At 42.4% G+C, this 12,455-nt stretch overlaps 1 protein-coding gene across 4 annotated transcripts in view; it reads right to left on the minus strand.

Moving 5' to 3' along the window:
• The window catches only part of iqub (IQ motif and ubiquitin domain containing), a 54,641-nt gene that overhangs the window by 11,784 nt on the left and 30,402 nt on the right, over nucleotides 1–12,455 (minus strand). The window lies entirely within an intron of this gene.

The following is a 12,455-nucleotide window of genomic DNA, read 5'->3' on the forward strand; positions in this document are numbered from 1 at the left end:
ATGGTACATGGTCAGACAAGGGCCTCAGAACACTTAATGATCTATACGATCAAGGTGCTTTCAATTCTTTTGCATTTCTTTCAGACAAATACAGCCTCCCTAACAGTCATTTTTTTCCGGTACCTTCAAATGAGACACTTTATACAAAAAGCAATTCCCACACTTCCCAAACCGCCCCCCTGAAGCTGAAATAGACCAATTTCTGTCTCTGGACTTAGAACAAAAATGACTAGTATCTTTCATTTATAATAGGATTACTCTTCTCGCCCCAGCTTCCACGGTATCATCTAAGGAAGCATGGGAAAAGGATTTATGGATAGACATTAATGATGTCCAGTGGAGGGACATTTTAAAAATGGTCCATTCTTCATCCACTTGTGCTAGACATGGTTTATTACAATGGAAGGTGCTTCATAGAGGCTCCATGGCCACACCTTTTGGCTTCTGGCCAAGTTTTTGATAACTTTTCATCAGGAAGGTCTGGTGCATATACTTGCCAAATTTCAGATCTCTCAGACTTACCCCTTAGGAGCAATTAATTTTCAAAAATTTACAGCAAATTCAACACGGCCGACTTCCTGTTGGGTTTAGGGCGGGGCTGTCATTGACTTTTTCGTGTGTCCTGATGTGCTGCAAATGCCCACCAAATATTGTAGCTGTAAATGACACATTGTGGCAGTTGGGCTAATGACCAATTTTTCAATTTTGCAGGGGGCGCTATAGAGCCATTTTGCCACACACATGTGCAACTTCTGTAAAATATCAAATTTTTCGCCAGTCCTGATGTGCATGCCAAGTTTCACGCGTTTTGGGGTATGATAAGGCCGCCAAAAAAACCAATTGATTTTGCAGGAGAAAAATCTAAGAAGAAAAAATAATAATTAAAGCTGCAAGCAGCGATGGACGGGTCCTCGCATCCACGCTGGTCGGCGAATCCATGCACGTCCACCAGGTGGCACTGTGACTGAGAGCGTGTGCCGGCCTCTGAATCACATCTGCACCAGAGTTTAATCACACGTAAAATTTCAGCCAGATTGGAGCATGTTCAGACTAGTTATATAGCATTTCCTGCCCATCCACCACCAGGTGGCGCTGCAACTCAGAGTGTATTTCAAACAGTGGATGTGATGAGGGTTGGACTCTGATCACTCATGTAACGTTTCAGGCTGATTTGACCATGTAGAGTCCAGTTATACAGCATTTCCTGTCCATCCAACAGGTGGCGCTGCAACTGAGAGTTTCTGTTGGCCTGTAGATGTGATCAGGATTGGATTGTGATCACACATGGAAAGTTTGAGGCAGATTGGAGCATGCAGAGGAGAGTTATAAAGCAGTTGATGTTTCTTGGCGAAGCATCAAAACTTGAATGGTCGCCATGGCCACGCCATTTGGCTTCTGGTTAAACTTTTGATAACTTTTCATCACCAAGTCCTGCTGTGTGGACTGACAAAATTTCAGGTCTCCTGGAATTATCCCCGAGGAGGTATTAACTCTCAAAAAAGAGAAAAATCATCAAAAATCTCACAATTAATCCAAGATGGCCGACTTCCTGTTGGGTTTAGGACATGGCTCCAAGAGGCTTTTTTGTGCGTCCTGATGTGCTCTATAAGCCTCCCAAATTTCATGGATGTAGGTGAAACGTGCTGGGGGGGCTGTTTGTTAAAAATACTGTAGGGGGCGCTATAGCATGTGCAGTGCCGAGAAGCATACAGTGTCGTTGCTTGGGTCGATGGTGATGTGTGTGGTAATTTTAGTGAGCATTGGAGTATTTCTAACCTGTCAAACAGCACTTTGTTTTGCATGGCGATATTTGGTTGCTACGTCAACAGCGTTGCATGAAATGTCACACCCCTGACAGTGTGGGATTGTCAAGAGGTGAAGACTCGACTGACCAATTTCCAGCATGATATCACCAAGTTTGGGGCCATTGTACCTGAAAATATAAGGCCTTAAACTTACTATTACCAACAGGTGGCTATGACTTTTTCAGAATTTGAGTGTGGATGTGTTCAGACTGGACCTGGTGTCCATCATGTGAAGTTTTTGCCAGATAGGATCTTGTTCAGCTGAGATATGAATCGTTAAATTGTCATGGCGAATCATCGAAATTGGTTTGGCCGCCACAGACACGCCCTTTGATGACAAGTCACCATTTTCACTGGGATGCATCATCAATGTGTTCAGCCTGTTGTCACCGCATTTGAAGTGAATATGATCAACCGGGTAACAATAGGGCATGAAAGTGTAAAAGATGTCTATTTCCTGAAACCACAAGGTGGCGCTATGACTGTCAATGAATATCCCTATGTGGATGACATCAGGACAGGACTGTCATCATACATGTAAAGTTTCAGGCAGATTGGAACATGTTGAGAAGAATTAGACACCAATTCCTGTTTCATGGCGACGGATCAGTTTTTTGAGGCTCCGCCATGGCCACACCTTTTAGCTTCTGGTTGAGTTTTTGATAACTTTTCATCAGAAAGGTCTGGTGCATGTACTGGCCAAATTTCAGTTCTCTCAGACTTATCCACTAGGAGCTATTAATTTTGACAAATGTACAGCAAATTCAAGATGGCCGACTTCCTGTTGGGTTTAGGGCGTGGCTGTGATTGACTTTTTGGTGTGTCCTGATGTGGTGCATATGCCCACCAAATATTGTAGCTGTAAATGAAACATTGTGGAAGTTGGCCTAATGACCACTTTTCAATTTTGCAGGTGGCGCTATAGAGCCATTTTGCCACACACATGCGCAACTCCCATAAAATATCAAATTTTTCGCCAGTCCTGATGTGCACGCCAAATTTCACACGTTTTGGTTTATGATAAGGCCCCCAAAAAGGCAATTCATTTGCCGGGAGAAATTAATTTTGACAAATTTACAGCAAATTCAAGATGGCCGACTTCCTGTTGGGTTTAGGGCGTGGCTGTAATTGACTTTTTGGTGTGTCCTGATGTGGTGCATATGCCCACCAAATATTGTAGCTGTAAATGAAACATTGTGGAAGTTGGCCTAATGACCACTTTTCAATTTTGCAGGTGGCGCTATAGAGCCATTTTGCCACACACATGCGCAACTCCCATAAAATATCAAATTTTTCGCTAGTCCTGGTGTGCACGCCAAATTTCACGTGTTTTGGAATATGATAAGGCCGCCAAAAAGCCAATTTACTTTACGGGAGAAAAAAAAAAAAATAATAATAATAATAATAATTAAAGCTGCGAGCAGCATTGAACGGGTCCTCGCATCCTTGCTGGTCGGCGACCCCAAGCATGTCCACCAGGTAATGCTGCGACAAAGTGTATTTAGGCTCATGGATGTAACGAGGACTGGATTCTGAGCACTCAGGTCAAATTTCAGACAGATTGGAGCATGTACAGACTATTTTTGCAGCACTTTGTGTCCATCCACCAGGTGGCACTATGTCTGTGACTGTATAGTGGTCTATGAAACTCATCAGGACTGGACTCTGATCAAACATGTAAAGTTTGAGGTAGATTACAGCATGTACAGGGGATTTACACAAGACGTCCTGCTTCATGGCGTAACATTAAAGTTCAGTTGGCCGCCATGGCCATGCCCTTTGAGTTATGTGAACAATTTTCACAAATACTCAACCTGAAGGCATGTTTTAAATATTGTTCCAACTTGAGGTGTTTTGGAGTTATTGCCTGTGAGAAATCAATTGTTGAAAATCAGCAAAAACACCAAAAATCTGACATTTAATTCAAAATGGCCGACTTCCTGTTGGGTTTAGAGAAGGAGTCCAAGAGACTTTTTTGTTTGCACTGACGTGCTACATATGCATGCCAAATTTCATAGTTATAGGTCAAAGTCTCTATGGAGGCTATTTTTAAAAATTCTGTTGGGGGCGCTATGACACATGCTGTGGATGTATTTTGGCCTATAAATGTGATCAGGACAGGACTGTGTTCAATCATGTGAGGTCTGAGATAGATTGGAGCATGCAGAGGATAGTTAGATAGCACTTGATGTTTCATGGCGAACCATCAAAATTCTGGATATCGCCATGGCCACACCCTTTGACTCTGGAAGAATCTTTTAATAACTTTTGATCAGGAGATTGTGTTGTATATCTTGGCAAAATTTGAGGTCTGCAGGAATTAATCCCTAGGAGGAGTTCGCTCTCAAAAATATCAAAAAATAGAGAAAATTTGTCCACTTAATTCAAAATGGCGGACTTCCTGTTGGGTTTAGGGGATGGCTCCAAGAGGCTTTTTTGTGCGTTCTGATGTGCTCGATATGTCTCCCAAATTTTGTGGATGGAGGTGAATCGTGCTGCCGGGGCTGTTGATTAAACATACTGCAGGGGGCGCAATAGCACATGCCCTGCAGAGATGCATACATTCTTATTCCTTGAGACGACAGTGATGTGTGTATAAATTTTGGTGAGCTGTTGAGCATTCTAAGCCTGTCAAAAACTACTTTGTTTGTCACAACAACAACACGTTGCCACGGCAACAGCATTTTATCAAATGCTAAAATCTTCACACTTTGGCATTGTCAGGGTGTGATGAATCAGCTGACCAATTTTCAGAAGGATATGAAAAAGTTTGGAGCAATGGTGTGTGCAAATGTAATTTCTAAACTTCTTGTTATCAATAGGTGGCGCTACAACTTTTCCTAAAATTTTGAGTGTGGATGTCCTCAGAGTGGGCCTGGTGTCCAGCACATGAAGTTTGGGGCAGATAGGATGAGGATTTGCTGAGATATAAACATTTTAGTCGTCATGGCGAGACATCAAAATTCGCCGCGCCGCCACAGACACACCTTTTGATGACACGTCACCATTTTCACTGTGAATCATCATCAACATGTTAAGGTTTATGTCACCACATTTGAGGTGAATCTGAGAAAGAGGCAAAGAATAATACATCAAAGTGTAAAAAATGACATTTTCTGTTGCCAGCAGGTGGCGCTCTGACTATGAATGGATTTCATCATATGGATGTGATCAGGGCAGGAATCTGATCATACATATAAAGTTTCAGGCAGATTGGAGCATGTTCAGGGCATTTACACAGCACTTGAAATTTCATGGCGAAGGATCAAAATTCCACAGACCGCCACGGACACGCCCTTTGACTTTTGAAAAAGATTTTAATAACTTTTGCTCATTAAGGCCTCCTGTATGTACTGGTTGAATTTGAGGCGAATTGGAGTTTCCCCCTGGGAGGAGTTCGCTCTGGAAAAAAATGAAAAATGGGCAAAATCTGACATTCAACGTAAAACAGCTCACTTCCTGTTGGGTTTGGAATATGTCTGTCACTGACTTTTTTGTTCAGTCTGATGTGCTGCATATGTGTACCAAATTTGGTAGCTGAAGGTGAAACATGATGGCCGTGGGAAAGTGTAGGGGGCGCTATGGAGCCATTTTGCCACACACCTCCACAATCCCTTTAAAATATGAAATTTTTCACCAGTCCTGATGTGTGTACAAATTTTCATGACTTTTTGAGCATGTTTAGGCCCTCAAAAATGCAATTGTTCTGAGAGACAAATAATAATTAAAGCTGCGAGCAGCATTGAACGGGTCCTCGCATCCTTGCTGGTCGGCGACCCCAAGCATGTCCACCAGGTAATGCTGCGACAAAGTGTATTGAGGCTCATGGATGTAACGAGGACTGGATTCTGAGCACTCAGGTCAAATTTCAGACAGATTGGAGCATGTACAGACTATTTTTGCAGCACTTTGTGTCCATCCACCAGGTGGCACTATGTCTGTGACTGTATAGTGGTCTATGAAACTCATCAGGACTGGACTCTGATCAAACATGTAAAGTTTGAGGTAGATTACAGCATGTACAGGGGATTTACACAAGACGTCCTGCTTCATGGCGTAACATTAAAGTTCAGTTGGCCGCCATGGCCATGCCCTTTGAGTTATGTGAACAATTTTCGCAAATACTCAACCTGGAGGCATGTTTTAAATATTGTTCCAACTTGAGGTGTTTTGGAGTTATTGCCTGTGAGAAATCAATTGTTGAAAATCAGCAAAAACACCAAAAATTGGACATTTAATTCAAAATGGCCGACTTCCTGTTGGGTTTAGAGAAGGAGTCCAAGAGACTTTTTTGTTTGCACTGACGTGCTACATATGCATGCCAAATTTCATAGTTATAGGTCAAAGTCTCTATGGAGGCTATTTTTAAAAATTCTGTTGGGGGCGCTATGACACATGCTGTGGATGTATTTTGGCCTATAAATGTGATCAGGACAGGACTGTGTTCAATCATGTGAGGTCTGAGATAGATTGGAGCATGCAGAGGATAGTTAGATAGCACTTGATGTTTCATGGCGAACCATCAAAATTCTGGATATCGTCATGGCCACACCCTTTGACTCTGGAAGAATCTTTTAATAACTTTTGATCAGGAGATTGTGTTGTATATCTTGGCAAAATTTGAGGTCTGTAGGAATTAATCCCGAGGAGGAGTTCGCTCTCAAAAATATCAAAAAATAGAGAAAATTTGTCCACTTAATTCAAAATGGCGGACTTCCTGTTGGGTTTAGGGGATGGCTCCAAGAGGCTTTTTTGTGCGTTCTGATGTGCTCTATATGTCTCCCAAATTTTGTGGATGTCGGTGAATCGTGCTGCCGGGGCTGTTAATTAAACATACTGTAGGGGGCGCAATAGCACATGTCCTGCAGAGATGCATACATTCTTATTCCTTGAGACGACAGTGATGTGTGTGTAAATTTTGGTGAGCTGTTGAACATTCTAAGCCTGTCAAAAGCTACTTTGTTTGTCACAACAACAACACGTTGCCACGGCAACAGCATTTTATCAAATGCTAAAATCTTCACACTTTGGCATTGTCAGGGTGTGATGAATCAGCTGACCAATTTTCAGAAGGATATGAAAAAGTTTGGAGCAATGGTGTGTGCAAATGTAATTTCTAAACTTCTTGTTATCAATAGGTGGCGCTACAACTTTTCCTAAAATTTTGAGTGTGGATGTCCTCAGAGTGGGCCTGGTGTCCAGCACATGAAGTTTGGGGCAGATAGGATGAGGATTTGCTGAGATATAAACATTTTAGTCATCATGGCGAGACATCAAAATTCGCTGCGCCGCCACAGACACACCTTTTGATGACATGTCACCATTTTCACTGTGAATCATCATCAACATGTTCAGGTTTATGTCACCACATTTGAGGTGAATCTGAGCAGGAGGCAAAGAATAATACATCAAAGTGTAAAAAATGACATTTTCTGTTGCCAGCAGGTGGCGCTCTGACTATGAATGGATTTCATCATATGGATGTGATCAGGGCAGGACTCTGATCATACATATAAAGTTTCAGGCAGATTGGAGCATGTTCAGGGCATTTACACAGCACTTGAAATTTCATGGCGAAGGATCAAAATTCCACAGACCGCCATGGACACGCCCTTTGACTTTGGAAAAAGATTTTAATAACTTTTGCTCATTAAGGCCTCCTGTATGTACCGGTCGAATTTCAGGCGAATTGGAGTTTCCCCCGAGGAGGAGTTGGCTCTGGAAAAAAATGAAAAATGGGCAAAATCTGACATTCAACGCAAAATAGCTCACTTCCTGTTGGGTTTGGAATATGGCTGTCACTGACTTTTTTGTTCAGTCTGATGTGCTGCATATGTGTACCAAATTTGGTAGCTGTAGGTGAAACATGATGGCCGTGGGAAAGTGTAGGGGGCGCTATGGAGCCATTTTGCCACACACCTCCACAATTCCTTTAAAATATGAAATTTTTCATCAGTCCTGATGTGTGTACAAATTTTCATGAGTTTTTGAGCATGTTTAGGCCCTCAAAAATGCAATTGTTCTGAGAGACAAATAATAATAATAATAATTAAAGCTGCGAGCAGCGTTGAACGGGTCCTCGCATCCTTGCTGGTCGGCGACCCCAAGCATGTCCACCAGGCAATGCTACGACTGAGAGTATATTTAGGCCCACGAATGTCACAAAGGCTGGATTCTGAGCACACAGGTCAAATTTCAGGCAGATTGGAGCATGTACAGGCTATTTATGCAGCACTTTGTGTCCATCCACCAGGTGGCGCTATCTCTGTGACTGTATTTTGGTCGATGAAACTCATAAGGACCGGTCTCTGATCAAACATGTAAAGTTTCAGGCAAATTGGAGCATTTACAGGGGATTTACATAAGCTGTCCTGCTTCATGGCGTAACATTGTAGTTCAATTGGCTGCCATGGTCACGCCCTTTGAGTTTTGTGAACAATTTTCACAAATACTCAACCTGAAGGCGTGTAGTATATATTGTCCCAATTTCAGGTGTTTTGGAGCTATTGCCTGTGAGAAATCAATTGTTGAAAATGATCAAAAACAGCAAAAATCTGACATTTAATTCAAAATAGCGGACTTCCTATTGGGTTTAGAGAATGACTCCAAGAGACTTTATTGTTTGCAATGAAGTGCTACATATGCATGCCAAATTTCATAGTCATAGGTGAAAGTCTCTGTGGAGGCTATTCTTAAAAATGCTGTAGGGGGCGCTATGGAACATGCTGTGAATGTATTTTGGCCACTAAATGTGATCAGGACAGGACTGTGTTTAATCATGTGAGGTCTGAGGTAAATTGGAGCATGCAGAGGATAGTTAGGTAGCACTTGATGTTTCATGGCAAACCATCAACATTACATTGAGAAGGTCGCCATGTCCACACCGTTTGACTCTGGAAGAATCCTTTAATAACTTTTGATCAGAACATCGTGTTGTATATCCTGGCAAAATTTCAGCTCTCTAGAGCCTAACCGCTAGGAGGAGTTCGCTCACAAAAATTAAAAAAATAGAGAAAATTTTTTCACTTAATTCAAAATGGCGGACTTCCTGTGGGGCTTAGGGGATTGCTCCAAGAAGCTTTTTTTGTGTGTCCTGGTGTGATCTATATGCCTTTCAAATTTGGTGGATGTATGTGAAACGTTTATTAAACAGCCCCAGCTGTTTAATAAACAGCTGGGGCTGTTTATTAAGCATACTGTAGGGGGCGCTACAGCATGCACAGTGCCGAGATGCATACCGTGTTCTTCCTTGAGTTGACAGTGATGTGTGTGGTAATTTTAGTGAGCTGTTGAGCATTTTAAGCCTGTCAAAAACAACTTTGTTTGTCACAACAACAACGCGTTGCCAAAGCAACAGCATTTTATCAAATGTCAAAATCTTCACACTGAGGCATTGTCAGGGGATGACGATTGAGCTGACCAATTTTCAGAATGATATCACAAAGTTTTGGACAATGGGATGTGTAAATGTAATGCCTAAATGTCCTGTTACCAATAGGTGGCGCTATGACTATTTCCAAATTTATGAGTCTGGATGTCTTTAGACTGGTCCTGGGGTCCAGCACATGAAGTTTGGGGCAGACGAGATCTTTTACAGCTGAGATATGAACACTTCAATTTTCATGGCGAAACATCAAACTTTGCCGCGCCGCCACAGACACGTCTTTTCATGACGCGTCACCATTTTTTCTGTGATTGATCATCAATGTGTTCAGGCTTATGTCACCACATCTGAGGTGAATCTGAGCAACAGGCTAAGAATAGTACATGAAAGTGTAAAAAATGTCAAATTCTTGATACCACAAGGTGGCGCTGTGACTGTGAATGAATCTTGCTATATGGATGTCATCGAGGCAGGTCTGTGATCATACATGTAAAATTTCATTCATATTGGAGCATGTTCATGAGAGTTACACAGCATTTCCTGTTTCATGGCGAAGGATCAAATTTCGACAGGCCGCCACGACCACACCCTTTGACTATGGAGGAAGATTTTGATAACTTTTTCTCAGAAAGGCCTGCTGTATGTACTGGCAAAATTTCAGATCGCTCAGACTTTCCCCCGAGGAGGAGTTCATCATAGATTTTGTACAGTTAACGCATGATGGCGCACTTCCTGTTGGGTTTAGAGCATGGCTGTGATTGACTTTTTTGTGTTTCCTGATGTGTTGCATATGCCTCCCAAATTTTGTAGGTCGAGACCAAATTCCCTTTGAGTTGGCCTAATACCACTTTTTAAAATTTTGTAGGGGGCGCGATGGAGCCATTTTGGTACACACCTCCACATGCCCTAAAAAATATGAAATTTTTCGCCAGTTCTGATGTGTGTGCAAATTTTCATGACTTTTCGAGCATGTTCAGGCCCTGAAAAATGCAGTTGTTTTGGCAGAATAATAATAATAATAATAATAATAATAATAAAAACCCTAAGGTTCCAATAGGGTCCGACGGCACCGTTGGTGCCTTGGACAGCCGGTGCCCTTGCACCGCCTGTCCTCGGCACCTCGGTGCTCGGACCCTAATTAAAGCTGCGAGCAGCGTTGGACGGGTCCTCGCATCCTTGCTGATCGGCGACCCCAGGCATGTCCACCAGGCAATTCTACGACAGAGAGTGTATTTCGGCCCATGAATGTCTCAAAGGTTGGATTCTGAGCACATAGGTCAAATTTCAGGCAGATTGGAGCATGGCCAGGCTATTTATGCAGCACTTTCTGTCCATCCACCAGGTGGCGCTATCTCTGTGACTGTATATTGGTCTATGAAACTCATAAGGACCGGTCTCTGATCAAACATGTCAAGTCTCAGGCAAATTGCAGCATTTACAGGGGATTTACATAAGATGTCCTGCTTCATGGCGTAACATTGTCGTTCAGTTGGCCGCCATGGCCACGCCCTTTGAGTTTTGTGAACAATTTTCACAAATACTCCACCTGAAGGCATGTAGTATATATTGTCCCAATTGCATGTGTTTTGGAGCTATTGCCTGTGAGAAATCAATTGTTGAAAATGATCAAAAACAGCGAAAATCTGACATTTAATTCAAAATAGCGGACTTCCTATTGGGTTTAGAGAATGACTCCAAGAGACTTTTTTGTTTGCAATGAGGTGCTACATATGCATGCCAAATTTCATAGTCATAGGTGAAAGTCTCTGTGGAGGCTATTCTTAAAAATGCTGTCAGGGGCGCTATGGAACATGCTGTGAATGTATTTTGGCCTATAAATGTGATCAGGGCAGGCCTTTGATTAAATGTGTGAGTTCTGAGGTAGATTGGAGCATGCAGAGGATAGTTAGATAATACTTGATGTTTCATGGTGAACCATCAAAATTCGGGAGGCCGCCATGTCCACACCCTTTGACTCTGGAAGAATCTTTTAATAACTTTTGATCATGACATCGTGTTGTATATCCTGGCAAAATTTGAGGTCTCTATGAGTTAACTGCTAGGAGGAGTTCGCTCTCAAAAATTAAAAAAATAGAGAAAATTTTTCCACGTAATTCAAAATGGCGGACTTCCTGTTGAGTTTAGGGGATGACTCCAAGAGGCTTTTTTGTGTGTCCTGGTGTGCTCTATCGGCCTCCCAAATTTTGTGGATGTCGATGAAGCGTGCTGCCGGGGCTGTTTATTAAACATACTGCAGGGGGCGCAATAACACATGCCCTGCAGAGATGCATACAGTGTTATTCCTTGAAACGACTGTGATGTGTGTGTCAATTTTGGTGAGCTGTTGAATATTCTAAGCCTGTCAAAAAGTACTTTGTTTGTCACAACAACAACACGTTGCCACGGCAACAGCATTTTATCAAACGCTAAAATCTTCACACTTTGGCATTTTCAGGGGGTGAAGACTGGGCTGACCAGTTTCCAGAAGGATATGACAAAGTTTGGAGCAATGATGCACGCAAATGTAATTTCTAAACTGCTCATTACCAATAGGTGGCGCTATGACTTTTTCTAAATTTTTCAGTGTGGATGTCCTCAAACTGGTTCTGGTGTCCAGCACATGAAGTTTGGGGCAGATAGGATCCTTTGCAGCTGAGATATGAACACTTCAATTTTCATGGTGAAACATCAAACTTTGCCGTCCCGCCACAGACACGCCTTTTTATCACACGTCACCATTTTTTCTGGGATTCATCATCAATGTGTTCAGGCTCATGTCGCCACATCTGAGGTGAATCTGAGCAACAGGCTAAGAACAGTACATGAAAGTCTAAAACTTGTCAACTTCTTGATACCACAAGGTGGCACTGTCACTGTGAATGAATCTTGCGATATGGATGTCATCGAGGCAGGTCTGTGATCATACATGTAAAGTTTCATTCAGATTGGAGCATGTTCAGGAGAGTTACACAGCATTTCCTGTTTCATGGCGAAGGATCAAATTTCGACAGGCCGCCACAACCACACCCTTTAACTATGGAGGAAGATTTTGATAACTTTTTCTCAGGAAGGCTTGCTGTATGTACTGGCAAAATTTCAGATTGCTAAGACTTTCCCCCGAGGAGGAGTTCATCATAGATTTTGTACAGTTAACGCATGATGGCGCACTTCCTGTTGGGGCGCTATGGAGCCATTTTTGCACACACCTCCACATGCCCTAAAAAATATGAATTTTTTCGCCAGTTCTGATGTGTGTGCAAATTTTC

Source organism: Acanthochromis polyacanthus, chromosome 8 (assembly GCF_021347895.1).
Source record: "Acanthochromis polyacanthus isolate Apoly-LR-REF ecotype Palm Island chromosome 8, KAUST_Apoly_ChrSc, whole genome shotgun sequence".
NCBI lineage: Eukaryota > Metazoa > Chordata > Actinopteri > Pomacentridae > Acanthochromis > Acanthochromis polyacanthus.